This window comes from Poeciliopsis prolifica, unplaced genomic scaffold, assembly GCF_027474105.1.
Source record: "Poeciliopsis prolifica strain line A6 unplaced genomic scaffold, Auburn_PproV2 SCAFFOLD246, whole genome shotgun sequence".
Lineage (NCBI taxonomy): Eukaryota > Metazoa > Chordata > Actinopteri > Cyprinodontiformes > Poeciliidae > Poeciliopsis > Poeciliopsis prolifica.
In genome coordinates, this window is record NW_026562621.1 from 11,941 (window position 1) to 36,315 (window position 24,375).

Consider the following 24,375-nt stretch of genomic DNA (forward strand, 5'->3'; position numbering starts at 1 on the left):
GTGGGATTTTTGTGATGACCTTAAAAATCAAAATTTTTAAACAGGCTTAAGGCCTCCGCCAAGTTTGGTGAGTTTTCCAATATGATAAGGCCCCCAAAAAGCCCCCCAAAGAGGTGGGAAGAAAAATAATAATAATAATAATAATAATAATTAAAGCTGCAAGCAGCCTCGAACGGCCCTCGCAGCCAAGCGCAGCTCCGGCCTATTGCCACCGCGGGGTACTAGCAACCGTCGCCTCAGTCAGCCACCACAGAAGCTCTCACGCAGTTTTCAGCTCCTCCGCCCGCACCGCGGAAGCTGTTGCTCAGTTTCCATCAACGCTGACCACGTGCTAACACAGAAGTTGTTGCGCAGTTTCCACGCCCGTCCACCAGGCGGTAGGCACTGATGCGTTCGGAGGCGCTCCTTGACGATTCAAAAAATGTGCTGCAGATTCATTGGTTTAGCGAGGAAATATAGCTGGCGGATTAATGTAGGACGCGCAGTGGAGTCAAAATATATTTCAATGCTGTTGTTCTCTTTAGAGGTCAACAAAGGTCATACGTATCCAATTTGGCGTCAGTCGGATGATCCACGTGTCATTTACAGCCGATCATATGCACATGGCGAAGTACTACAGTTCGTCATTTTTCATCATTTTCAGCTGTGTTTCTAAAGCACTCTATTTCATTGTTGTAGTAATACTTACTCAGAGTGGCGAATTACTGAAATGGTTTGTAAGAAGTAAGAAAACGCTACATTTACTGCATGATTTAATTCAACAAAAAAATTATCTGAGACATTTCTATCCTTTTAGAAATGTCATGGCAACGCTCTCACAAAGTTTTCACGCCCATCCGCCCGTGGATCTGTTTGTCATTGGTGGAGGAACACTGACACCTACTGGCGAAATACTGATATTGTTCTTCATCCTGTTTATCTGCTGTTTCATTTTTGGAGCAATACTGACCCCAAGTGGCGAATTACTGAAATGGTTTATAAACGTCAAAAATGGGATCAAAATCTGAACTTCAATCTAAAATGGCCGACTTCCTGTGGGGTTTAGACCATGGCTCCAAGAGACTGTTTTGTAAGTCCTGACATGGTACACACGTGTACAAAGTTTCGTAATTGTAGGTTAAAGTATGGCTTGGGGCTGATGATTTAAAATTTTCTAGGGGGCGCTATAGATAAATTAGGCCACACCCTACAAATATTGTGATGGATTCCTGTCGGGGAGTGGATGAAGATCCATCCTTGTGAGTTTGGAGCAGCTGTGCCCAAAAATGTGGAATTGAGAGCCAAACGTATGGCGATGGCGTTACAGGTCACTTCGCCACGCCGCCACGCCCAGCTGCTCCATTGAAGCTGGTCGGGGTTGGAATCCTCAACACACCAACATGTCTTCTGTGTCTGTGCACAGTTTCATGTTGATGAGGTCAAAGGGGTCAGATAGCGACCGTTCAGAGTAAAACATGACACTTCCTTTTCTCAGGGGGCGTGGCCTAAGTGATGTCATCATTCGACCATAGGGTATTGTAGGACACCCGATGATGATCAATCCCAGAAACTTTGGTGCCTCTGTGAGTTTCTGTGTAGGAGATATAGCAGTTTCTTTTTTTACGGCGAGTAGGTGAACTTTGACCCCTGCTAACCCCCCTTCAGCATACTCAAAAACTCACCGTTTTGATAACTTTAGATGGGACATGCCTTATGAGCAGACTGACCGAGTTTGAAGCCAATCATCAAAATCTCTAGGAGGAGTTCGATCAAATAGGAAGGCTGTAAACGGCAAAAATGGGGTCAAAATCTGAACTTCAATCCAAAATGGCCGACTTCCTGTGGGGTTTAGACCATGGCTCCAAGAGACTTTCTTTTAAGTCCTGACATGATACAAATGTGTACAAAGTTTCGTAATTGTAGGTCAAAGCATGGCTTGGGGCTGATCATTTAAAATTTTCTAGGGGGCGCTATAGAGAAATTAGGCCACGCCCACCAAATATTGTGATGGATTCCTGTAAGGGAGTGTATTAGGATCCATCCTTGTGAGTTTGGAGCAGCTGGGCCTGAAAATGTGGAATTGAGAGCCAAAACGTATGGCGATGGCGTTACAGGTCACTTCACCACGCCGCCACGACCATCTGCTCCATCAAAGCTGGTCGGGGTTGGAATCCTCAACACACCAACATGTTCTCTGTGTCTTGGCACAGTTTCATGTTGATGAGGTCAAAGGGGTCAGATAGCGACCGTCCACAGTAAAACATGACACTTCCTGTTCTCATGGGGCGTGGCCTAAGTGATGTCATCATTCGACCATAGGGTATTGTAGGAGACCCGATAATGATCAATCACAGAAACTTTGGTGCCTCTGTGAGTTTCTGTGTAGGAGATATAGCAGTTTATTTTTTTATGCCGAGTAGGTGAACTTTGACCCCTGCTAACCCCCTTCAGCATACTCAAAAACTCACCGTTTTGATAACTTTAGATGGGACATGCCTTATGAACAGACTGACCGAGTTTCAAGCCGATCAATCGAAATCCCTAGGAGGAGTTCGATCAAATACGAAGGCTGTAAACGGCAAAAATGGCCCAAAATTGGACCTTCAATCCAAAATGGCTGACTTCCTGTGATACTTGCACTATGACATTAATTGTAAATTTGAAGCATCTTGGGGAGCTCTACAAGTGTACCAAATTTCATGTCTCTAGGATAAAGTAAGTGAATAGCAAAGGGTCCTTTGAAAATTTCTAGGTGGCGCTATTGAGCCATTTCTTATGGGATTTTTGCGATGACCTTAAAATACAAAATTTTGAAACTCCCTTTACGCGTCCGCCAAGTTTGGTGAGTTTTTGAATATGATAAAGCCCCCAAAAAGGCCCCTCTTTAGGGGGGCAGAATAATAATAAGAAACAGTAGGAAAACAATAGGCCTTCGCAGCGCTTAGCTGCTCGGGCCTAATTAAAGCTGCAAGCAGCCTCGAACGGCCCTCGCAGCCAAGCGCCGCTCCGGCCTATTGCCACCGCGGGGTACTAGCAACCGTCGCCTCACGTCAGCCACCACAGAAGCTCTCACGCAGTTTTCAGCTCCTCCGCCCGCACCGCGGAAGCTGTTGCTCAGTTTCCATCAACGCTGGCCACGTGCTAACACAGAAGTTGTTGCGCAGTTTCCGCGCCCGTCCACCAGGCGGTACGCACTGATGCGTTCGGAGGCGCTCCTTGACGATGCAAAAAATGTGGTGCAGATTCATTGGTTTAGCGAGGAAATATAGCTGGCGGATTAATGTAGGACGCGCAGTGGAGTCAAAATATATTTAAATGCTGTTGTTCTCTTTAGAGGTCAACAAAGGTCATACGTATCCAATTTGGCGTCAGTCGGATGATCCACGTGTCATTTACAGCCGATCGTATGCACATGGCGAAGTACTACTGTTCGTCATTTTTCATCATCTTCAGCTGTGTTTCTAAAGCACTCTATTTCATTGTTGGAGTAATACTTACTCAGAGTGGCGAATTACTGAAATGGTTTGTAAGAAGTAAGAAAACGCTACATTTACTGCATGATTTAATTCAACAAAAATTATCTGAGACATTTCTATCCTTTTAGAAATTTCATGGCAACGCTCTCACAAAGTTTCACGCCCATCCGCCCGTGGATCTGTTTGTCATTGGTGGAGGAACACTGACACCTACTGGCGAAATACTGATATTGTTCTTCATCCTGTTTATCTGCTGTTTCATTTGTGGAGCAATACTGACCGCAAGTGGCAAATTACCGAAATGGTTTATAAACGGGAAAAATGGGATGAAAATCTGAACTTCAATCAAAAATGGCCGACTTCCTCTGGGGTTTAGACCATGGCTCCAAGAGACTTTTTTGTAAGTCCTGACATGGTACACACGTGTACAAAGTTTCGTAATTGTAGGTTAAAGCATGGCTTGGGGCTGATCATTTAGAATTTTCTAGGGGGCGCTATAGAGAAATTAGGCCACACCCTACAAATATTGTGATGGATTCCTGTTGGGGAGTGGATGAAGATCCATCCTTGTGAGTTTGGAGCAGCTGCGCCCAAAAATGTGGAATTGAGAGCCAAACGTATGGCGATGGCGTTACAGGTGACTTCGCCACGCCGCCACGCCCAGCTGCTCCATCGAAGCTGGTCGGGGTTGGAATCCTCAACACACCAACATGTCTTCTGTGTCTGGGCACAGTTTCATGTTGATGAGGTCAAAGGGGTCAGATAGCGACCGTTCAGAGTAAAACATAACACTTCCTTTTCTCAGGGGGCGTGGCCTAAGTGATGTCATCATTCGACCATAGGGTATTGTAGGACACCCGATGATGATCAATCACAGAAACTTTGGTGCCTCTGTGAGTTTCTGTGTGGAGATATAGCAGTTTATTTTTTATGGGGAGTAGGTGAACTTTGACCCCTGCTAACCCCCCTTCAGCATTCTCAAAAACTCACCGTTTTGATAACTTTAGATGGGACATGCCTTATGAGCAGACTGACCGAGTTTGAAGCCGATCAATCGAAATCCCTAGGAGGAGTTCGATCAAATAGGAAGGCTGTAAACGGCAAAAATGGGGTCAAAATCTGAACTTCAATCTAAAATGGCCGTCTTCCTGTGGGGTTCGACCATGGCTCCAAGAGACTTTTTTGTAAGTCCTGACAAGGTACACATGTGTACAACGTTTCGTAATTGTAGGTTAAAGCATGGCTTGGGGCTGATCATTTAAAGTTTCTAGGGGGCGCTATAGAGAAATTAGGCCACGCCCACCAAATATTGTGATGGATTCCTGTAGGGGAGTAGATGAGGGACCATCCTTGTGAGGTTGGAGCAGCTGGGCCTGAAAATGTGGAATTGAGAGCCAAACGTATGGCGATGGCGTTACAGGTCACTTCGCCACGCCGCCACGCCCACCTGCTCCATCAAAGCTGGTCGGGGTTGGAGTCCTCAACACACCAACATGTTCTCTGTGTCTGGGCACAGTTTCATGTTGATGAGGTCAAAGGGGTCAGATAGCGACCATTCTCAGTAAAACATGACACTTCCTGTTCTCAGGGGGCGTGGTCTAAGTGATGTCATCATTCGACCATAGGGTATTGTAGGGCAGCCAATGATGATTAATCACAGTAACTCTGGTTCCTCTGTGAGTTTCTGTGTAGGAGATATAGCAGTTTATGTTTTCATGGCGAGTAGGTGAACTTTGACCCCTGCTAACCCCCTTCAGCATACTCAAAAACTCACAGTTTTGATAACTTTAGATGGGACATGCCTTATGAACAGACTGACCGAGTTTGAAGCCGATCAATCGAAATCCCTAGGAGGAGTTCGATCAAATACGGAGGCTGTAAACGGCAAAAATGGCCTCAAAATTGGACCTTCAATCCAAAATGGCCGACTTCCTGTGATACTTGCACTATGACATTAATTGTAAATTTTGAGCGTCCTGGGGAGCTCTACAAGTGTACCAAATTTCATGTCTCTAGGATAAAGTAAGTGAATAGCAAAGGGTCCTTAGAAAATTTCTAGGTGGCGCTATTGAGCCATTTCTTGTGGGATTTTTGTGATGACCTTAAAAATCAAAATTTTTAAACAGGCTTAAGGCCTCCGCCAAGTTTGGTGAGTTTTCCAATATGATAAGGCCCCCAAAAAGCCCCCCAAAGAGGTGGGAAGAAAAATAATAATAATTAAAGCTGCAAGCAGCCTCGAACGGCCCTCGCAGCCAAGCGCCGCTCCGGCCTATTGCCACCGCGGGGTATTAGCAACCATCGCCTCACGCCAGCCACCACAGAAGCTCTCACGCAGTTTTCTGCGCCTCCGCCCGCACCGCGGAAGCTGTTGCTCAGTTTCCATCAACGCTGCCCACGTGCTAACACAGAAGTTGTTGCGCAGTTTCTGCGCCCGTCCACCAGGTGGTACGCATCGATGCGTTCGGCTGCGCTCCTTGACGATGCCAAAAAAATGTGGTGCAGATTCATTGGTTTAGCGAGGAAATATAGCTGGCGGATTAATGTAGGGGGCGCAGTGGAGTCAAACTACGTTTCAATGCTGTTTCGCTCTTTAGAGGTCAACAAAGGTCATACGTATCCAATTTGGCGTCAGTCGGAAGATCCACGTGTAATTTACAGCCGATCATATGCACATGGCGAAGTACTACTGTTCGTCATTTCATCATTTTCAGCTGTGTTTCTAAAGCACTCTATTTCATTGTTGGAGTAATTCTTACTCAGATTGGCGAATTACTGAAATGGTTTGTAAGAAGTAAGAAAACGCTACATTTACTACATGATTTAATTCAACAAAAATTATCTGAGACATTTCTATCCTTTTAGAAATTTCATGGCAACGCTCTCACAAAGTTTTCGCGCCCATCCGCCCGTGGATCTGTTTGTCATTGGTGGAGGAACACTGACACCTACTGGCGAAATACTGATATTGTTCTTCATCCTGTTTATCGCTGTTTCATTTGTGGAGCAATACTGACCCCAAGTGGCGAATTACTGAAATGGTTTATAAACGGCAAAAATGGGATCAAATCTGAACTTCAATCTAAAATGGCCGACTTCCTCTGGGGTTTAGACCATGGCTCCAAGAGACTTTTTTGTAAGTCCTGACATGGTACACACGTGTACAAAGTTTCGTAATTGTAGGCTAAAGCATGGCTTGGGCTGATCATTTAAAATTTTCTAGGGGGCGCTATAGAGAAATTAGGCCACACCCTACAAATATTGTGATGGATTCCTGTCGGGGAGTGGATGAAGATCCATCCTTGTGAGTTTGGAGCAGCTGCGCCCAAAAATGTGGAATTGAGAGCCAAACGTATGGCGATGGCGTTACAGGTCACTTCGTCACGCCGCCACGCCCAGCTGCTCCATCGAAGCTGGTCGGGGTTGGAATCCTCAACACACCAACATGTCTTCTGTGTCTGAGCACAGTTTCATGTTGATGAGGTCAAAGGGGTCAGATAGCGACCGTTCAAAGTAAAACATGACACTTCCTTTTCTCAGGGGGCGTGGCCTAAGTGATGTCATCATTCGACCATAGGGTATTGTAGGACACCCGATGATGATCAATCACAGAAACTTTGGTGCCTCTGTGAGTTTCTGTGTAGGAGATATAGCAGTTTATTTTTTTACGGCGAGTAGGTGAACTTTGACCCCTGCGAACCCCCTTCAGCATTCTCAAAACTCACCGTTTTGATAACTTTAGATGGGACATGCCTTATGAGCAGACTGACCGAGTTTGAAGCCAATCAATCGAAATCTCTAGGAGGAGTTCGATCAAATAGGAAGGCTGTAAACGGCAAAAATGGGGTCAAAATCTGAACTTCAATCCAAAATGGCCGACTTCCTGTGGGGTTTAGACCATGGCTCCAAGAGACTTTCTTTTAAGTCCTGACATGATACAAATGTGTACAAAGTTTCGTAATTGTAGGTTAAAGCATGGCTTGGGGCTGATCATTTAAAATTTTCTAGGGGGCGCTATAGAGAAATTAGGCCACGCCCACCAAATATTGTGATGGATTCCTGTAGGGGACTTGATGAGGGACCATCCTTGTGAGTTTGGAGTAGCTGGGACGAAAATGTGGAATTGAGAGCCAAACGTATGGCGATGGCGTTACAGGTCACTTCGCCACGCCCCCATGTCCACCTGCTCCATCGAAGCTGGTCGGGGTTGGAATCCTCAACACACCAACATGTTCTCTGTGTCTGGGCACAGTTTCATGTTGATGAGGTCAAAGGGGTCAGATAGTGAAAGTTCACAGTAAAACATTACACTTCCTGTTCTCAGGGGGCGTGGTCTAAGTGATGTCATCATTCGACCATAGGGTATTGTAGGGCAGCCAATGATGATTAATCACAGTAACTTTGGTGCCTCTGTGAGTTTCTGTGTAGGAGATATAGCAGTTTATGTTTTTTTGGCGAGTAGGTGAACTTTGACCCCTGCTAAACCCCCTTCAGCATACTCAAAAACTCACAGTTTTGATAACTTTAGATGGGACATGCCTTATGAACAGACTGACCGAGTTTGAAGCCGATCAATCGAAATCCCTAGGAGGAGTTCGATCAAATACGAAGGCTGTAAATGGCAAAAATGGCCTCAAAATTGGACCTTCAATCCAAAATGGCTGACTTCCTGTGATACTTGTACTATGAGATTAATAGTAAATTTTGAGCGTCCTGGAGAGCTCTACAAGTGTACCAAATTTCATGTCTCTAGGATAAAGTAAGTGAATAGCAAAGGGTCCTTAGAAAATTTCTAGGTGGCGCTATTGAGCCATTTCTTGTGGGATTTTTGTGATGACCTTAAAAATCAAAATTTTTAAACAGGCTTAAGGCCTCCGCCAAGTTTGGTGAGTTTTCCAATATGATAAGGCCCCCAAAAAGCCCCCCAAAGAGGTGGGAAGAAAAATAATAATAATAATTAAAGCTGCAAGCAGCCTCGAACGGCCCTCGCAGCCAAGCGCCGCTCCGGCCTATTGCCACCGCGGGGTACGAGCAACCGCCGCCTCACGCCAGCCACCACAGAAGCTCTCACGCAGTTTTCAGCGCCTCCGCCCGCACCGCGGAAGCTGTTGCTCAGTTTCCATCAACGCTGCGCACGTGCTAAGACAGAAGTTGTTGCGCAGTTTCCGCGCCCGTCCACCAGGCGGTACGCATCTATGCGTTCGGCGGCTATCCTTCAAGATGCAAAAAAAATGTGGTATAGATTCATTGGTTTAGCGAGGAAATACAGCTGGCGGATTAATGTAGGGGCGCAGTGGAGTCAAAATACATTTCAATGCTGTTTTGCTCTTTAGAGGTCAACAAAGGTCATACGTTTTCAATTTGGCGCCAGTCCGATGATCCACGTGTCATTTAGAGCCGATCATATGCACGTGGCGAAGTAATGCATTTCGTCATTTCTACACCCCAATGCGGTTCGGTCAGCAGCCAGCATTCATAGAGTTCATCATGTTATCGTTTTTAGTCAGTATTCACATGATGAAACCCATATAAATTATAGAATAACAGTAAAACATACAGCAGAAAAAACATGTGACTGCCTCTTAAAAGTGGGCGGGGCTACAGTGAGGTCATCAAGTGACCATGGAAATGTGTTCAGGGCTGTTCTCTAGAAAGACAGAGGAAGTGTGATGATGCAGCTGTGATCTTGCATTTGGAAGTCATTTAATGTTGATGTTTCATGGTAAATAGTGAAAGTTTTACACTAAGCCACACCCACATGCTTGATGTTAACTACAACTGAGATGTAAATGCAGTGCAACTTTAACGTTATCGTGAAATGAGTCAGGAAAATGGTGAAGGTTAAGATGTATCAGTTTAATAAACCGCACTGTTCAGTAATAAACCAAGGGCAATGCACAATAACAGAGCACAGTTAACTTTCAGCACTTTAGAACAATAGCACAGGCTCAATCCCACCCATTAATTAGGTATTAATCACAGGAAGTGCTGCAACTAAATATTAAACCCCAATGGATCTGTAAAAAGATACTTAGCATTTTCTCAGAGCTCTTTCAAACGACATTTTAAACATCTTCTCATAATAACAAACAAGTCTGAATGTATGAAACTGGATGTATCAAACACACTATTCAGTTTATTGAATTAGTAAAGCGCTTCCTTAGCATTAAAAACGTTGCAGGCCTCGGGCATTGGGTTAGCATCCTCCTCAGAATAACTGTTCCAAACATGACGGCTTCCAGAACCAGCAGGAAGGAATAAATTACTCACCGCACCGCGAGTTACGACTGTTTAAACGAACAGCAATGGGCTCTTTGCACCTGCCGCGCTGACGTCACAACTGTATACCCGAATGCGGCTCTTTTTTCCACTTTCAGAAACTATGACTGCTATAAAAGACAAAGTCGTACTTAAGACACAAATAAAACAATACTATGTACTTTGTTTAAGTTTTCATGGATTTCCAAGCCATCCTCAATTAAGACAGCTTGTAAATATTCGTTGCTACAAGTTAAAGCTACCACTTGAAGCTAACGCCGTACACACCGCTCTAAAAACTGTCTTAATGAGCCATTCACAACAAGCATGCAAAAGTAATAAAAAGAAATAACACAGAAATCTTAAGCAACACGGCCATATTTTTCTAAAAGTAATAACTGAATCTGAACAGTCAGCTGAACTAGAACTCCGACACCAGAGTAAGCTCTGTGCTCGTTTTTCTTCGTCATACTTCAAGCAAAAAGTCTGAACTGTAATCTGCCCCCCCCCCTCCCCGCTGCTTTATTGTCGTTAACAATAAACACACGTAATATGCTTGAAAATAAGGCACAAACAGTGTCCGTTAGAATGGCTGAGAAATCTTTAGATAATTAAATAGCAGATTTTTACTAGAAAGCTAGCAGGCTTGTGCTAGCAGTTTAAAGAAAATAAAACTCACCTTCATATCTGTGAATGTATAACGAGGCGAACATCTTAAAACCTTTCTTTGCCTTACTTGTTGGGGTTTCGGATCGATGTACATTATTAATTGTTACCTTGGAAAAACATTTCAGCCGTTTTTTCCGAACGTGTAAGCTGAGGTGCAAAGAGCCCATTAAACTTCTCCAACTCCGGTCCAACAGAGCCTTCTTGCTCCAAAGCGTGGTTCGTATTTGCAACTCCAAAATCCAAGCAAAATGTTGAGCGTAGTCCAGTTCTGTGGCTCCAAAAAGCAAGCAAAATGTTCAGGAAAACTTTGCAGCTCCAGCTGTCGCCAGCTGACTGTTATTACGTAGCGTCGATCTGTTTTCTCATTGATGGAGTACCACTGCCTCCTGCTGTCGCAATACTGGTATTGCACTAGCAGTACCAGTATTTTCCACAAGGTGCCAGTAGTACTCCATCAACACTGACCCCAGTGTGTTCTTACTTCGCTGTGTCATAAGTTTTGCTGAATGACTTTGTTTGTATTATTTCTAGCAAAAATGAATGAATGTTTGTACTTTAACCCACAAAATAAACTTATATATATATAAAGTTATAATAATGTATATTTAAATAATTAATAACAACATAACCTATGGGCTGCTGTTTTCTAGGGGGCGCTATAGAGAAATTAGGCCACGCCCTACAAATATTGTGATGGATTCCAGTCGGGGAGTGGATAAATATTCATCCTTGTGAGTTTGCAGCAGCTGAGCCCGAAAATGGTATTGAGAGCCAAACGTATGGCGATGGCGTTACAGGTAACTTCGCCACGCCGCCATGCCCACCTGCTCTATCGTAGCTGGTCGGGGTTGGAATCCTCAATACACCAACATGTGTTCTGTGTCTGGGCACAGTTTCATGTTGATGAGGTCAAAGGGGTCGGATAGCGAACGTTCACAGTAAAACATTACACTTCCTGTTCTCAGGGGGCGTGGCCTAAGTGATGTCATCATTCGACCATAGGGTAATGTAGGAGACCCGATGATGATCAATCACAGAAACTTTGGTGCCTCTGTGAGTTTCTGTGTAGGAGATATAGCAGTTTATGTTTTTATGGCGAGTAGGTGAACTTTGACCCCTGCTAACCCCCTTCAGCATACTCAAAAACTCACCGTTTAGATAACTTTAGATGAGACATGCCTTATGAACAGACTGACCGAGTTTGAAGCCGATCAATCGAAATCCTAGGAGGAGATAGATCAAATACGAAGGCTGTAAACGGCAAAAATGGGGTCAAAAACCGAACTTGAATCCAAAATGGCTGACTTCCTGTGGGGTTTAGACCATGGCTCCAAGAGACTTTTTTGTACGTCCTGACAAGGTACACATGTGTACAAAGTTTCGTATTTGTAGGTTAAAGCATGGCTTGGGGCTGATCATTTAAAGTTTTCTAGGGGGCGCTATGGAGAAATTAGGCTACGCCCACCAAATATTGTGATGGATTCCTGTTGGGGAGTAGATGAGGGTCCATCCTTATGAGTTTGCAGCAGCTGGGCCCGAAAATGTGGAATTGAGAGCCAAACGTATGGCGATGGCGTTAGAGGTCACTTCGCCACGCCACCACGCCCACCTGCTCTATCGTAGCTGGTCGGGGTTGGAGTCCTCAATACACCAACATGTTCTCTGTGTCTGGGCACAGTTTCATGTTGATGAGGTCAAAGGGGTCAGATAGCGACAGTTCACAGTAAAACATTACACTTCCTGTTCTCAGGGGGCGTGGCCTAAGTGATGTCATCATTCGACCATAGGGTATTGTAGAAGACCCGATGATGATCAATCACAGAAACTTTGATGCTTCTGTGAGTTTCTGTGTAAGAGATATAGCAGTTTATTTTTTTATGGCGAGTAGGTGAACTTTGACCCCTGCTAACCCCCTTCAGCATACTCAAAAACTCACCGTTTAGATAACTTTAGATGGGACATGCCTTATGAACAGACTGACCGAGTTTGAAGTCGATCAATCAAAATCCGTAGGAGGAGATAGATTAAATACAAAGGCTGTAAACGGCAAAAATCGGCAAAAATGGGGTCAAAATGGGAACTTCAATCAAAAATGGCTGACTTCCTGTGATACTTGCACTATGACATTAATTGTAAATTTTGAGCGTCTTGGGGAGTTCTACAAGTGTACCAAATTTCATGTGTCTACGATAAAGTAAGTGAATAGCAGAGGGTAAAAAAGGGTGTTTTTCCAATTTCTAGGTGGCGCCGTAGAGACATTTCTGTTGCAATTTTTGCTACGACTTTAAAATACGTAAATTTTAAACAGGCTTAAGGCCTCCGCCAAGTTTGGTGAGTTTTTGAATATGATAAAGCCCCCAAAAAGCCAATTCATTTGGGTGGAAGAATAATAATAATAATAATAAACAATAGGAAAACAATAGGCCTTCGCAGCGCTTAGCTGCTCGGGCCTAATAATAATAATAAACAGTAGGAAAACAATAGGCCTTCGCAGCGCTTAGCTGCTCGGGCCTAATAATAAGAAACAGTAGGAAAAAAAAAACAATAGGCCTTCGCAGCGCTTTGCTGCTCGGGCCTAATAAAACATAATGATGGAGTCAGCACATAAATGTTCCATGCATAAAAAAACATTTGGCCAAAACTTGACGCCATTAACTTAATAAGTACTGGCAAAGAACTGAAATGAAAATAAATACTAACTCTGTTAGAAATATATTTTCTTGTAGTTTGTCATACATACTACATGATGCTTAACTATATTATGGATCGAGTACTGATCCATACTATAGTTTCTCTCTTACCGAGTAGGTTACTGTTTTAGGTGAAATGACATAACTTTGTGATTGAACTTGGTGGTAGAAGTGTGAAAATCAAAAGAAAAAACTATGTTTGACATTCTTGTCTCCAGATACAACAGCTGCTCTTCATTCAGCCAAAGCACTGTGGCCTGGCAGATATGAACTGCAAGTAGAGGTGAAAGATGCTCAGGGTCTGTCCTGCGAAGAGGAACAGGTGTTTACTGTGGATGTCTGTACCTGTGTGGGAAAAGAAGACTGCAGGTCAAAGGCTTCTCGGGGAGTTGCCCGTTCATCTGACTTTTCTAGACGTGCCACTGGTCCAATCGTAACAGCTTTGTTCTTATTGATGTGTAAGTTTGGTTCAATTTCAACAGATCTCTTTGTATCAGAAAACTAATATTACATGAACAAATACAAAGGCAACAGGCAGATTCAAGGAATACAGCAAATAAATTTTGGTAAGAAATATTTTTGCTAAATAAAAAATAGACTGATTGACAAGGTGTCAAAGAAATAATTTATTAATAAAAACACTTAAAAATCTGCTGGAAATGGCTTTTTCTAAGAACTGTGAGTTTAACCTTGATGATGGAGTTTAGCGCATCAAACTCAATCATCATCAGAATTGATTCACAGAGGACAGGATTTCTGAAATTGTCATGAAAATGACAACTTTATTCAAAAGCAGCTGGAAGCAGGCACATAGGAGTTGCAGCACTTGCTTGGCGATCAGGTGCTTGAATGATCAGCTGAGGGATGAAGAGGAGAGCAGATGCTGCCCTCACGCAGGGCTCAAGAGGAAGTGCCTGGGGAGGAGAAGCGCTGATACAGCACAGCTTACAAACAGAGGTCCAGCAGATGTACAAAGCCCTGATCCGAATTCTTGGTCAGGTGGGCCGAGGTCATACACGATGCGGCTAGAGCAGAATCCGAGGGACAGGGTGAGAGCAGTGTAATCCATACAGGTGTGGGTCTAGAACCAGATGAGCAATCAGCAACAGTCCGACACAGCCGAGGCCAAAGGGGCAAAGCTTGGTCGTAACGATGAGGGCGAGATAAGAGTGCTGGAAAACTACTAGCTGGAAAACTACTAGCTGAAAGCGTTCGATAATCTGTCAGCATTCTGTGGCTGAGAGGTTTAAGAAGGAAACAAACAGGGAGTGGCACAGGTCAGAGGAATAATGGGAACGAGGGGCGTGACATGGATTGGCACAAACAAAAACACAGAGCACCATGTGAACATCACAAAAGTTTTTCCTTTTATCAGGATGTTTTTCTTCTCTTTGCAGTGATCCCTCTGCTGCTGGTGTTTTGTCAGTGTGGAGGGGCAAACACCATCTTTGCAGACCAGTTTAGTGATCTGCCATTTGACACTAAAGAGCACCTAATAAACTACCAAACTGAATGCATAGGAGAGGATAAGGTGTGTTGGAATCATTATTAATCCTCTTTCCATGTCAAGTGATACATGTACCAATACTTGTAATTTCCTACTCTGAGGCAGTAAATTGTACAAAAAAGGAATGCAAATGGTTGGTAACATTGACTAATTCTCCTGTGGTTAAATATATTATGGAAATCAGCCAAAATATTAGTTATTTCTGTTCTGTTGCTCAAAGTGCAATGCTACAGTGCTGTAAAAGTTAAGAAATTACATACACAATATGATAAATGCAGGAGTTCCTAAATATATAAAATTGAAAAATTAAAGACATAAAGATGACTAAAAAGAAAATAAATAAATATAAAAATAAAAAATTACAAACAAAAACAACTGCATCAAAGTAGAAAGAGCTGCATATTTAGCCTATAAGTGGAAAACAGTTCAAGTACTACATTGTTGTTTGTATATTTGCATCCAGCTTTTGTGTAAATTGTGGTATGTGTTATGGTTGGTGAAGGTTTTATGGTCCTTATGGCGGAGTTAAATTTTAAACATAAATGATTTTTTTTGGGTCAGACACACTGTTCAATTTAACGCTGTTGAAATATCTTGTATGTTCATGAGTCGTTTCATTTTTCTAGGATGTTCCTGTTCATTTGGTGCCTGTCATGTATGGTACCCAACAAAAAACTGAGGCAGCACCAGGTCCAAATTTCATTACTGGTTCTTCAGCAGCATTCACAGAAACACTTAAGACCAAAACCTACTATGAATCGGACCAAATATTTCAGCCGACCGCCACAAAGATGGTGGACGGTGACGTAGACTACAGGGTTTCAACTGAGTTTTCAATCCAAGCAATGAAATTGACTCATTCAGCCGAAAAACGCAAAGTATTCATCAAATAGGTTGCTTTGAGGACATAGCCCTTCCTGGTGTTTTTCTCTCAATGATTACTTCTCCCAGGTAACTTACTGACTTTATTTAGATATTAAGTCTCTTGAATAAACATTGTTATTTAACAACATTGTCAATAATCCTTGTTCTGTTTCTCTTCCCATACAGAAATCTGCAATTGCAGTGCCATCTGAAGACATCCTCTTGGAATATGACTTTGAGGGCAAGGGATCTGCTGGTTCAGTGGGGAGCTGCAGCATCTTAGAACCTGAACTTTCTCACTGACCTTGGACCAAAGTTCAAGACACTTGCTGAGATCTGTTCACCTCCTACACCAACATCAAAAACAATGGTGATACAAAAGGCATCAGGATCTGTCAAAACCACCACCAATGTCACAGAGCCTGTCTTCAAACCTAAATTGAACCATAAAATTGACAAAGCATGATGATGTTAATGCTGAAAAGGTAGTATCTGCAAAAGGTTGCATGTTAGTACAGCAAAAGAGTCAACAAGCAAACAGTTGACAACCACAACTCTCCCTCACTAGTACTAACATTAGTGATTCTGCTAAACTTTCTTATCCAGCTCAGACAGTATTACAGCAGCCACCAGTTTACTACACCACTAGCCCTGTACTCCAACCAATGCATTACATAATTCAACCTAATGTACAGAACACATTTGCTGGAGGATGGAACCCATGAACACGTTTCCAGGCCTCTATGTTATCAATGATTCAAAGAGTACGTCTGGATTGGTTTATGGAAGAAGCCAAAGTTCCCTTTCAGGGCTTGCTATCCAGGACATTGAGGGCCCTCAAAGTCCTATAAGTCCTGTTAGCCCCACAGGTTCACTCCGAACCACTGTGTTGCTGCCTAGTCCAACTTTCCCAGGGCTCTGTGGAAGGCTCTACATTAAATTGGCAAAATCTTGGTGGAAATTACATGTTACTCAAGGATGAGGTACAGGAGTGGGGCCCAGGTTCACCTCAAGGCATTTTGCCTGGAGATGCTATCCTGGTAAAAAAGGCTGCTCCCCCTCAGGGGGTTTTAGGCTTGGCAGCCCAGGAGAATGTGTGTATTTGTTTGTTTTGTCATTTTTAGTTGAGAAGGCTAATGGTGGTGGTGGTGGTGGTGTTATTGTGAAAGGGGGAATAAGCTTTGGGTCTTTCAGTGTTTTGAAATATCTCACTAAGCAGGAAAGAATCTGGATTTGGTTGTGTAAAGTAAAAGTTGATGAATTAAATTTTAACATTTTCCAAAGAAACTGTCAGCTTAACCAAACAATTTCTTCCTCTTGTGTCCTATCATATAGGCAAGAGCTGTCAATAGAAGTCCAAAACAATACCCTTATTTTTATCCTTATAAGAGAAAGACTGCTAAAGCAGACAAAGAAATAACTAAAAAGAAGTTGCCAGAAAAGAAGAATCTTCAAGACATAATTATGTTTAAAATTGCTGCTAACACCTGTATGAAAGCTTCTGAACAAAAAGCATCAGAAATGTCTTTATTTAGAATGCATTTATTTTTCATTATATATTTTTTTACAAGTTGCAATTTCAATGTATACATATTGAGATTTTATTTAATGAATCTACAAAAAAATCTGAACCTAGAATGGTGGTGGCAGTCTAGAATTGTAGTAATGTTTATCTTCTGGACATAGAAAATAGAATTTGGATCATTAAGGTTCTGTCTTCAGAATTGCATCAAGTATTTTCACTGAAGACCTGCTTTACACTCTCGGTGTAAAAGAGCACTCTAATAGTTAAATGATTTCAATTTAAACTACCAGGTATGTGCATGGTGTGCTTTTTGTTTCTCTCAGTCAAGGAGATGGGCTATTTAAGCTGTGGATTCTGTATTCTTCCTTTAAGTGCTTCAAACCATTTTCATCTTGACCATGGCCAAATAAAATTTCTGCAGGGCCATCGTGGCTTATGCCCGTGTCATGAAGAACTATCTGTGAAATAAATTCTCAGAATAATGGCAGTCACCTAAAATCACTGGGTGAGCACATAATTTGAATAAAGCAAGTACAGCAGTGCTGAACTTGCTTTAGGTCTCATTCTTTTCAGGTTTGAAAATCTACCGTTTCTGAAATTCAAGCGTTCGTAATCCAAAAACCCCTCTCTGTCAGTCTGTGGTCGGACTTCATATTTCTTAATGCTATTTTCTGTGGATGACAACTTCTTGGCTGTCGTGTGCACTGTCCTATGCTGTCTGGGATTTATATGCATTATAATATGTTGATTGGAAATTAACATGAGACAGAGTGGTGAATGAAATGTTTATCACATTTATATTTTTTTCCAATAAAAAAATTACTTTCAATTGAGTTTTTTCTCATTTTACACACAAATCAAACAGAATCTTAAAATACAAAAAAAACAAAAAAAAACACCTTAGGCAGAGTTACAGCACCTTGATGAATTTGTGGATGATTGACTACAAAAGAAAACCACTAAACATGGTGTATTTGAAATTATAATACAGTGTTCCCAAAAATTTTGCCTGCAGATGGAAATTAGATTTTTTTTTTCTAAAATCTGATACAGCGCTGATAGTGACGTTTGAGTTTTGCATTGTTACTTTTTAAAAAAAGTGCATTATCATCATTTAGTTGGCTTTTTTGTGAAATTTCTGGAATAAAAATAATTTTGCAATATTTATTTATTTAAACAGATTATATAGATGAATTACACATAAATAGGTGTTTGAAAGCCTTTATTTTTTGTTATTTATGCATTTGTGATTACAGCTACTAAAAACATCACATTCAGAATTAGAAAATGACTCCAGACCAATGTTCCCTCTAAGCTGCGCCTGCGCAATCACGCACTGCTCGCATATTCTCAGTGCACAAGAAAATCTATGAAGCGCATTAAAATAAAGTCCAAGGTAAACTGGACATTGAGCTCAGACATCAGTTTGGACCAATAACATTTTTTCTGCACGACTTTGCGATCAACTTCAGTGAGTGACAGGAATCCAGCAAATGATACGATGCGGTTCACTTTCACTGCAGCCAATCATCACATGCTATTTTGTATACGTGTCTTGGTCATATGCGCTGTGGCACCATGCAGGTGAGAATAGTGCGGCGGAGTTCAGAGACGTGAAAGATAACACCTTATCACGTCTCAGTGGGACGTCCACTCACCAAAGTAAAAAAAAAAAAGAAATGCACTTCAGCTAAGATCAAATAGCTGTCGGAGTTTGTGCAACTAGAAGAACAGTACAGTGGAGAGTGGAGGGACCGTGTCACCATTGTGATTACTCTTTTTATTAGTAAGCTCTATTGATGTTCGTTTTTCAGAGCATGAATTAAAGGAATGGTCTGTATCTGATATTGAAGCATTTAGTTCAGACTTTTGACTATGGATAAGCAGACATTTGTACACTGGCAAAGAAGTATGAGGCCATTCTCCTCCACCCACAGATTATGGAGGCCATTAACAGTCAATATGCTGAGTTCAAGTACATAAAGCAAGAAGCAGACTGACCATCAACCTGGGCAAAGTGTACAAGAGTAGTGAGAAGGCCAGATGTAAAAAACTGTATAGTTAAATATTTTACAAGCTGCAGAAAACATTTTATTGTGCAAAATGTGAACATTTTAATCTAAACAAAAAGTTATGTCTGAAAGGTGTAACTAGGCCTGTCGTGATAAACGATAACTCAATTAATCGCACGATAAATTAAAACTATCGACCTCATTTCAATTATCGTCTATATCGTTTCTTCCTACCTTTTTCTCTTACTGTTGATGACACTGAATGAAAAAAGGCTGCGTTCAGCTCCCAGTCTGGGCAAATCCTTGATTTAGATCAGTGCGGCCACGACGATCTACCGTAACACACAAGGGACAATCTTAGAATGAACTAGAAAATTCCTGAAGAAATTTAACCGGGGCCTGCCAAAGTGTGCCCGTCGGTTTGGACCCAGCGTTCTGATGCTAAACATTAGCATCCATGATAAAGAAAGCTGCAATTTCATCAATACCATGTGGAGAGTCACAAGCATGAATTATTGAACATGGGTAATAAGTAAAGGAAAAGGCTAAGGTAAAAGGCTAATGCTAAGAGAAAACCTGAGAGAAAAAGATCATGCAGGATAATCTTATTCTTAATAATCTTAAATGCTAGTGAAAAGCTAATGTTTGTGCTAATGCTAATGCACTGTCTTGCTGCGCAAGACAGTGCCCTAACTTGAGACGAAAAGATAAAGCAAGCTAATATCATTGCAGCGCCCGCGGCGCTGCATTAGCCACAGACGAATCTTAAGACTTTTATTTTGAAATTTTCAGTGAGCTTCATTTTAAATGGCCAATGTAATCCCATGTGTAACGATTTTTTGGTAAAATCAGACATAAAATGGTCAAAAGAGCACTTAATTGATGGGAAAATTGTCAAGGCTTTTATTTTGAAAAATTTTAAAGCTTAATTTAAAATTTCCACACTAATTCCATGTGTAACAATGGTTGGTTAAAAAGAGTTATAGAAGGCCCAAAACACAAGCAGTTCTAAAGTCCAGCCTTTTCCTCTGAGTTCTGCCATGTTAGAACTACAGTGATGCGTTTTTGTAGTCCTAATTAGCTGGCCCTGCTGTGTTCCATTGCTATGGTAATGGATCCTCTGCCAGCTGTGAGTCAGACAGGGGGAGACATAATTCTATCAGTTTGTGGCAGCCATTTTCACTAAATAGGCATGAGCCAGAAAGAGTCTTAAGGCTTTTATTTTGAAATTTTCAGTAAGCTTCATTTTAACTTTCCAAAATAATCTAAAGTGTAACAGTGGTGTATATAAAAAAGTCACATAATCCCCAGGAGAGCAATTCCATAATATACAAGAATGTCAGGCTTTTATTTTGAAATTTTAATTCAACTTAATTTAAAATTACCACTAACTGTGTGTACAATGGTTGGATAAAATCAGTTAAATAAAAAAAACAGTAGTTCTAAAGGCCAACACCTTCCTCAGAGCTCTGCCATAATAAAAACTACAGTGATGCGTTTTTGTAGTCCTAACCACTGGCCCTGCTGTGCTCCGTTGCTATGGTAATGGATCCTCTGCCAGCTGTGAGTCAGACAGGGGGAGACATAATTCTATCAGTTTGAGGCAGCCATTTTCACTAAAATAGGCATGAGCCAGAAAGGAATCTTAAGGCTTTTATTTTGAAATTTTCAGTAAGCCTCGTTTAAATGTCCAATATTCACATGAGCAACAGTGATTGTGTTAAATCAGTTCTAAAATGCTCCAAACAGCAATTGATATAAAAATTGTCAAGGCTTTTATTTTGAAATTTTCATTAAGCTTAATTTCATTAAGATTAATTAAACTTAATTAACACTAATCCCATGTGTAGCAAAGGTTGGTTAAAATCAGTTATAAAATGCCCAAAACACAAGTAGTTCTAAAGGCCAGCTCCTTCCTCAGAGCTCTGCCATAGTAAAAACTACAGTGATGCGTTTTTGTAGTTCTAATTTATAATTCTAAAGGCCAGCTCCTTCCTCAGAGCTCTGCCACAGTAAAAACTACAGTGATGCGTTTTTTGTAGTTCTAATTTATAATTCTAAAGGCCAGCTCCTTCCTCAGAGCTCTGCCACAGTAAAAACTACAGTGATGCGTTTTTGTAGTTCTAATTTATAATTCTAAATTCCAGCTCCTTCCTCAGAGCTCTGCCACAGTAAAAACTACAGTGATGCGTTTTTGTAGTTCTAATTTATAATTCTAAAGGCCAGCTCCTTCCTCAGAGCTCTGCCATAGTAAAAACTACAGTGATGCGTTTTTGTAGTTCTAATTTATAATTCTAAAGGCCAGCTCCTTCCTCAGAGCTCTGCCATAGTAAAAACTACAGTGATGCGTTTTTGTAGTTCTAATCAGCTGCTCGGCCCTGCTGTGCTTCGTTGTTATGGTAATTAATCCTCTGCAACTGTCATGTGTGTGAGACAGAAAGAATTCTATCTTTGTGAGACACCCAGTCAGTTTTGACTGAAAAAAGCGGTCCGAACAACTCCTTCCCATTCGGAAACCGTGATACGTATCGGAAAACCGTTTGAAGCGTATGAGAGCGCTATCTTTCGTCTCCGATAGTCCCGTTATTCATATCTGTACATCACTCACATTAATAACAGCGACGAGATAAAAATGGTGTGCGCTGAGGTCTGACATTTTTCAGAAATACATGGAAGTGATCCTGGCTGAGCGAGTCGAAATCCTGTCGCATCACTTTGCTCTGAAGGCCCTAGACAGAAAACCGTAAGCCCTAGGAAAATTTTGAAACATTTTACCGGAGCAGGCATGCGTATCTATTTCATGACCAAGTTTGATACCGATAGGGCGATATTTGTGGTCGTGACGGCGATTTCAAAATTTATTTGGGGTCAGAATCTCACTGCTTCCCACACTAACGAATCGTTGATTACACTCTAGTTTGGACAGTTTCTAACTGACAAGAATTTTTGATGGTTTTCGCTTTTTACTTTTTTATCGTAACTGCGAATCCCACCAAAAGTAATAGCACCCCTCCCGGCGCCGAGCCGCACGATTTGATACCACTTTTGTGGGTGGGCTCTGTTGAAATAAGAATTTTAAAGTAGCACAATAGTACATAAGTTAACTTTTAGGTTAAGATAAACTTAGATACAGATCCAAACTGGGACAGCTGGTGACTCTCTGAACTTACAGAAATTCCTAATCAGAAAACAGTCTTAGACTCCTTGAATCTTTAGATAGGGAGCCTGTCTGCCAGGCAATTAACAAATTCCTGAGCATGGTTCAAAAGTTCACTAGGATCTTAAAACTTTTTATAAATAATTTTATCTATATTAGAATTAACTATATTTCTTTAAGCATGTTTTAATTAGTTACTTATTAGATCCAAACTTATAGTCATTATTTAGCATTACATTGTGTGCAAGCTTGGTTAAAAATACAAACTACTTTCTTGTGAAAACATTTTGAGGCAGAGATAGTGCTGCAGCTGCACTCGTATATCAAACTGGACAGCGGCTGGTACGAGAAGGGTTTGCCGTATATCTGCTTTTGGGGCTCTTTAGCAGGAGGTAATAAAATTAACATTAAGACAGCCCACACAAAGGAAAAGAACACACCTCCTAATGCATATATTTAAATGAGGAGAATACGCAGTCTATAAAAAATGGTTTGTTTCACAGCAGAAGTTGGAATCTCTTTGTGCTGAGTGAGAGTTTCCCGGAGGATGCATCTTCTGTTAATCTTCTGTTTGTTTTTACTCAGTTCATTGTTTCTGTTTTGTCATGTCTTGGACTTTTGATAATCTAGGTGAGATGCTTATTGTAACATTCTTCTTGCATTGATTTTCTCTGGATAAAACTCTGAATATCTGAAGTCTGAAGTCGTATGATTGCTCTTTTCTCTCTGCACACTTACACAGACACAGGAATTCGGGACAAAGAATTAATTAACGAGCTAAATCAAGTTATTCCTCTTTTTAATTCTTAACAGCTCGCAGCGGTACGAGCCGCATTCCGGTTGACGGAAGAAAAATAAATAAATAAATAAATAAAGAGACATTCTATTGGGGTGTAGAATAATAGGTGCCTGCCAAGCAATGCATAAGGAGAGCAGTGACTGACTTGCTTTGCAAGTCAGTCACTGCTCTCCTTATGCATTGCATGGCAGGCCCCAATAATGTTCTAAGATTGTCATTCGGGGTAAAAAATCCTGTAGTTTGAACTATTGCATCAGGCAGTCGTATTCTTCTCTATTTAAATCTAATTATTACTGAAAGGCAATATACTATTGAGTCTTCATAATCTGCACTCTTTTGGTTGAATGCAGTGTTTATTTACACTTTGGCTTTATGTTGTTTACTTTTTATTCAAGTACATTTATTGTTAATTTAGACTGAGAATCTATTTTATTTTTGGTTTTGGTTGTTTTATTTATTTTGTGTATCAGTCCCAGTGTTAAGTGTTCTTTTGAAAGTAAATTGTATCTATCTTGGCAGGAAATCGCATGTATTATTACGTAATTTTTGTAAATCGGTATAAAAATGTCTTCAAACAATATTATTGTTTATCGCAATAATTTTTGAGACAAAATCTGTTTTTGTGGTAAAGCAGGACTCTTACTTATAACATAGTATGTATCTCATAAACAGCGATGTTTTAATTTTTCTTTTTTTTCTTTTAATTGGGCAAATCACTTAAATTAAAAGCAAACAAATAAAAATTGTTGCTGTAATCTGATTCTTTTGATAAGACATGCAACTTTCTATGACCCCAGATTTATAACAAGTGTAATACTTGTGTGTGGCCACGCCATGCACACTGATGATGCCCACAGTGGTCCTCAGTGTACTCAGGATGCTTGTGTATTAACACAAGCTTCATGTATCTGGGGATATGCCCAAAAATGCCCAGACACATGAAAAATTAGAGGGAGCATTGCTCCAGACCAGTGAAAAACTATTCCAATAGTCTATTCTCTTGCTTATAATGTTTCTCTTGGCTGCACAAATTCCCAGACATATCAAAGTTTCACAACACCAGATATGTCTATGTGTTGACAGGAGTAATCTAATATGCCCACACTTTTTAAATCAGTAAAGTAAGCCTACTTTAATTAAACTATATGGAAATGAACAATGTTTTTTATTCCATCAGCTGTCCAATTCTCCTCACTGGGAGGCTAGAAGGCCCACAATGACATCTGAAGTCTTCAGAAATCTGCTTTGCACACAATAACACTTGCAAATTTATTCTTATTTTATGTCCACAATGGCAGATGCAGAAGGAGAAATTGATTTGGTCTCACAATTTATTAAAAACAATTTTCAAGGTGGATTTTCAAATCAAAAATGAAACTAATTTGAGTAATAATGCACTTTTTCATCACTAGGATTAACTGGGATGTAGGGGGGTAGGGAGT

At 41.1% G+C, this 24,375-nt stretch overlaps 1 pseudogene; it reads left to right on the forward strand.

Moving 5' to 3' along the window:
- Positions 1-11,082: 11,082 nt before the first annotated feature.
- Positions 11,083-16,983, forward strand: LOC129357360 (desmoglein-2.1-like; annotated as a pseudogene).
- Positions 16,984-24,375: the final 7,392 nt, after the last annotated feature.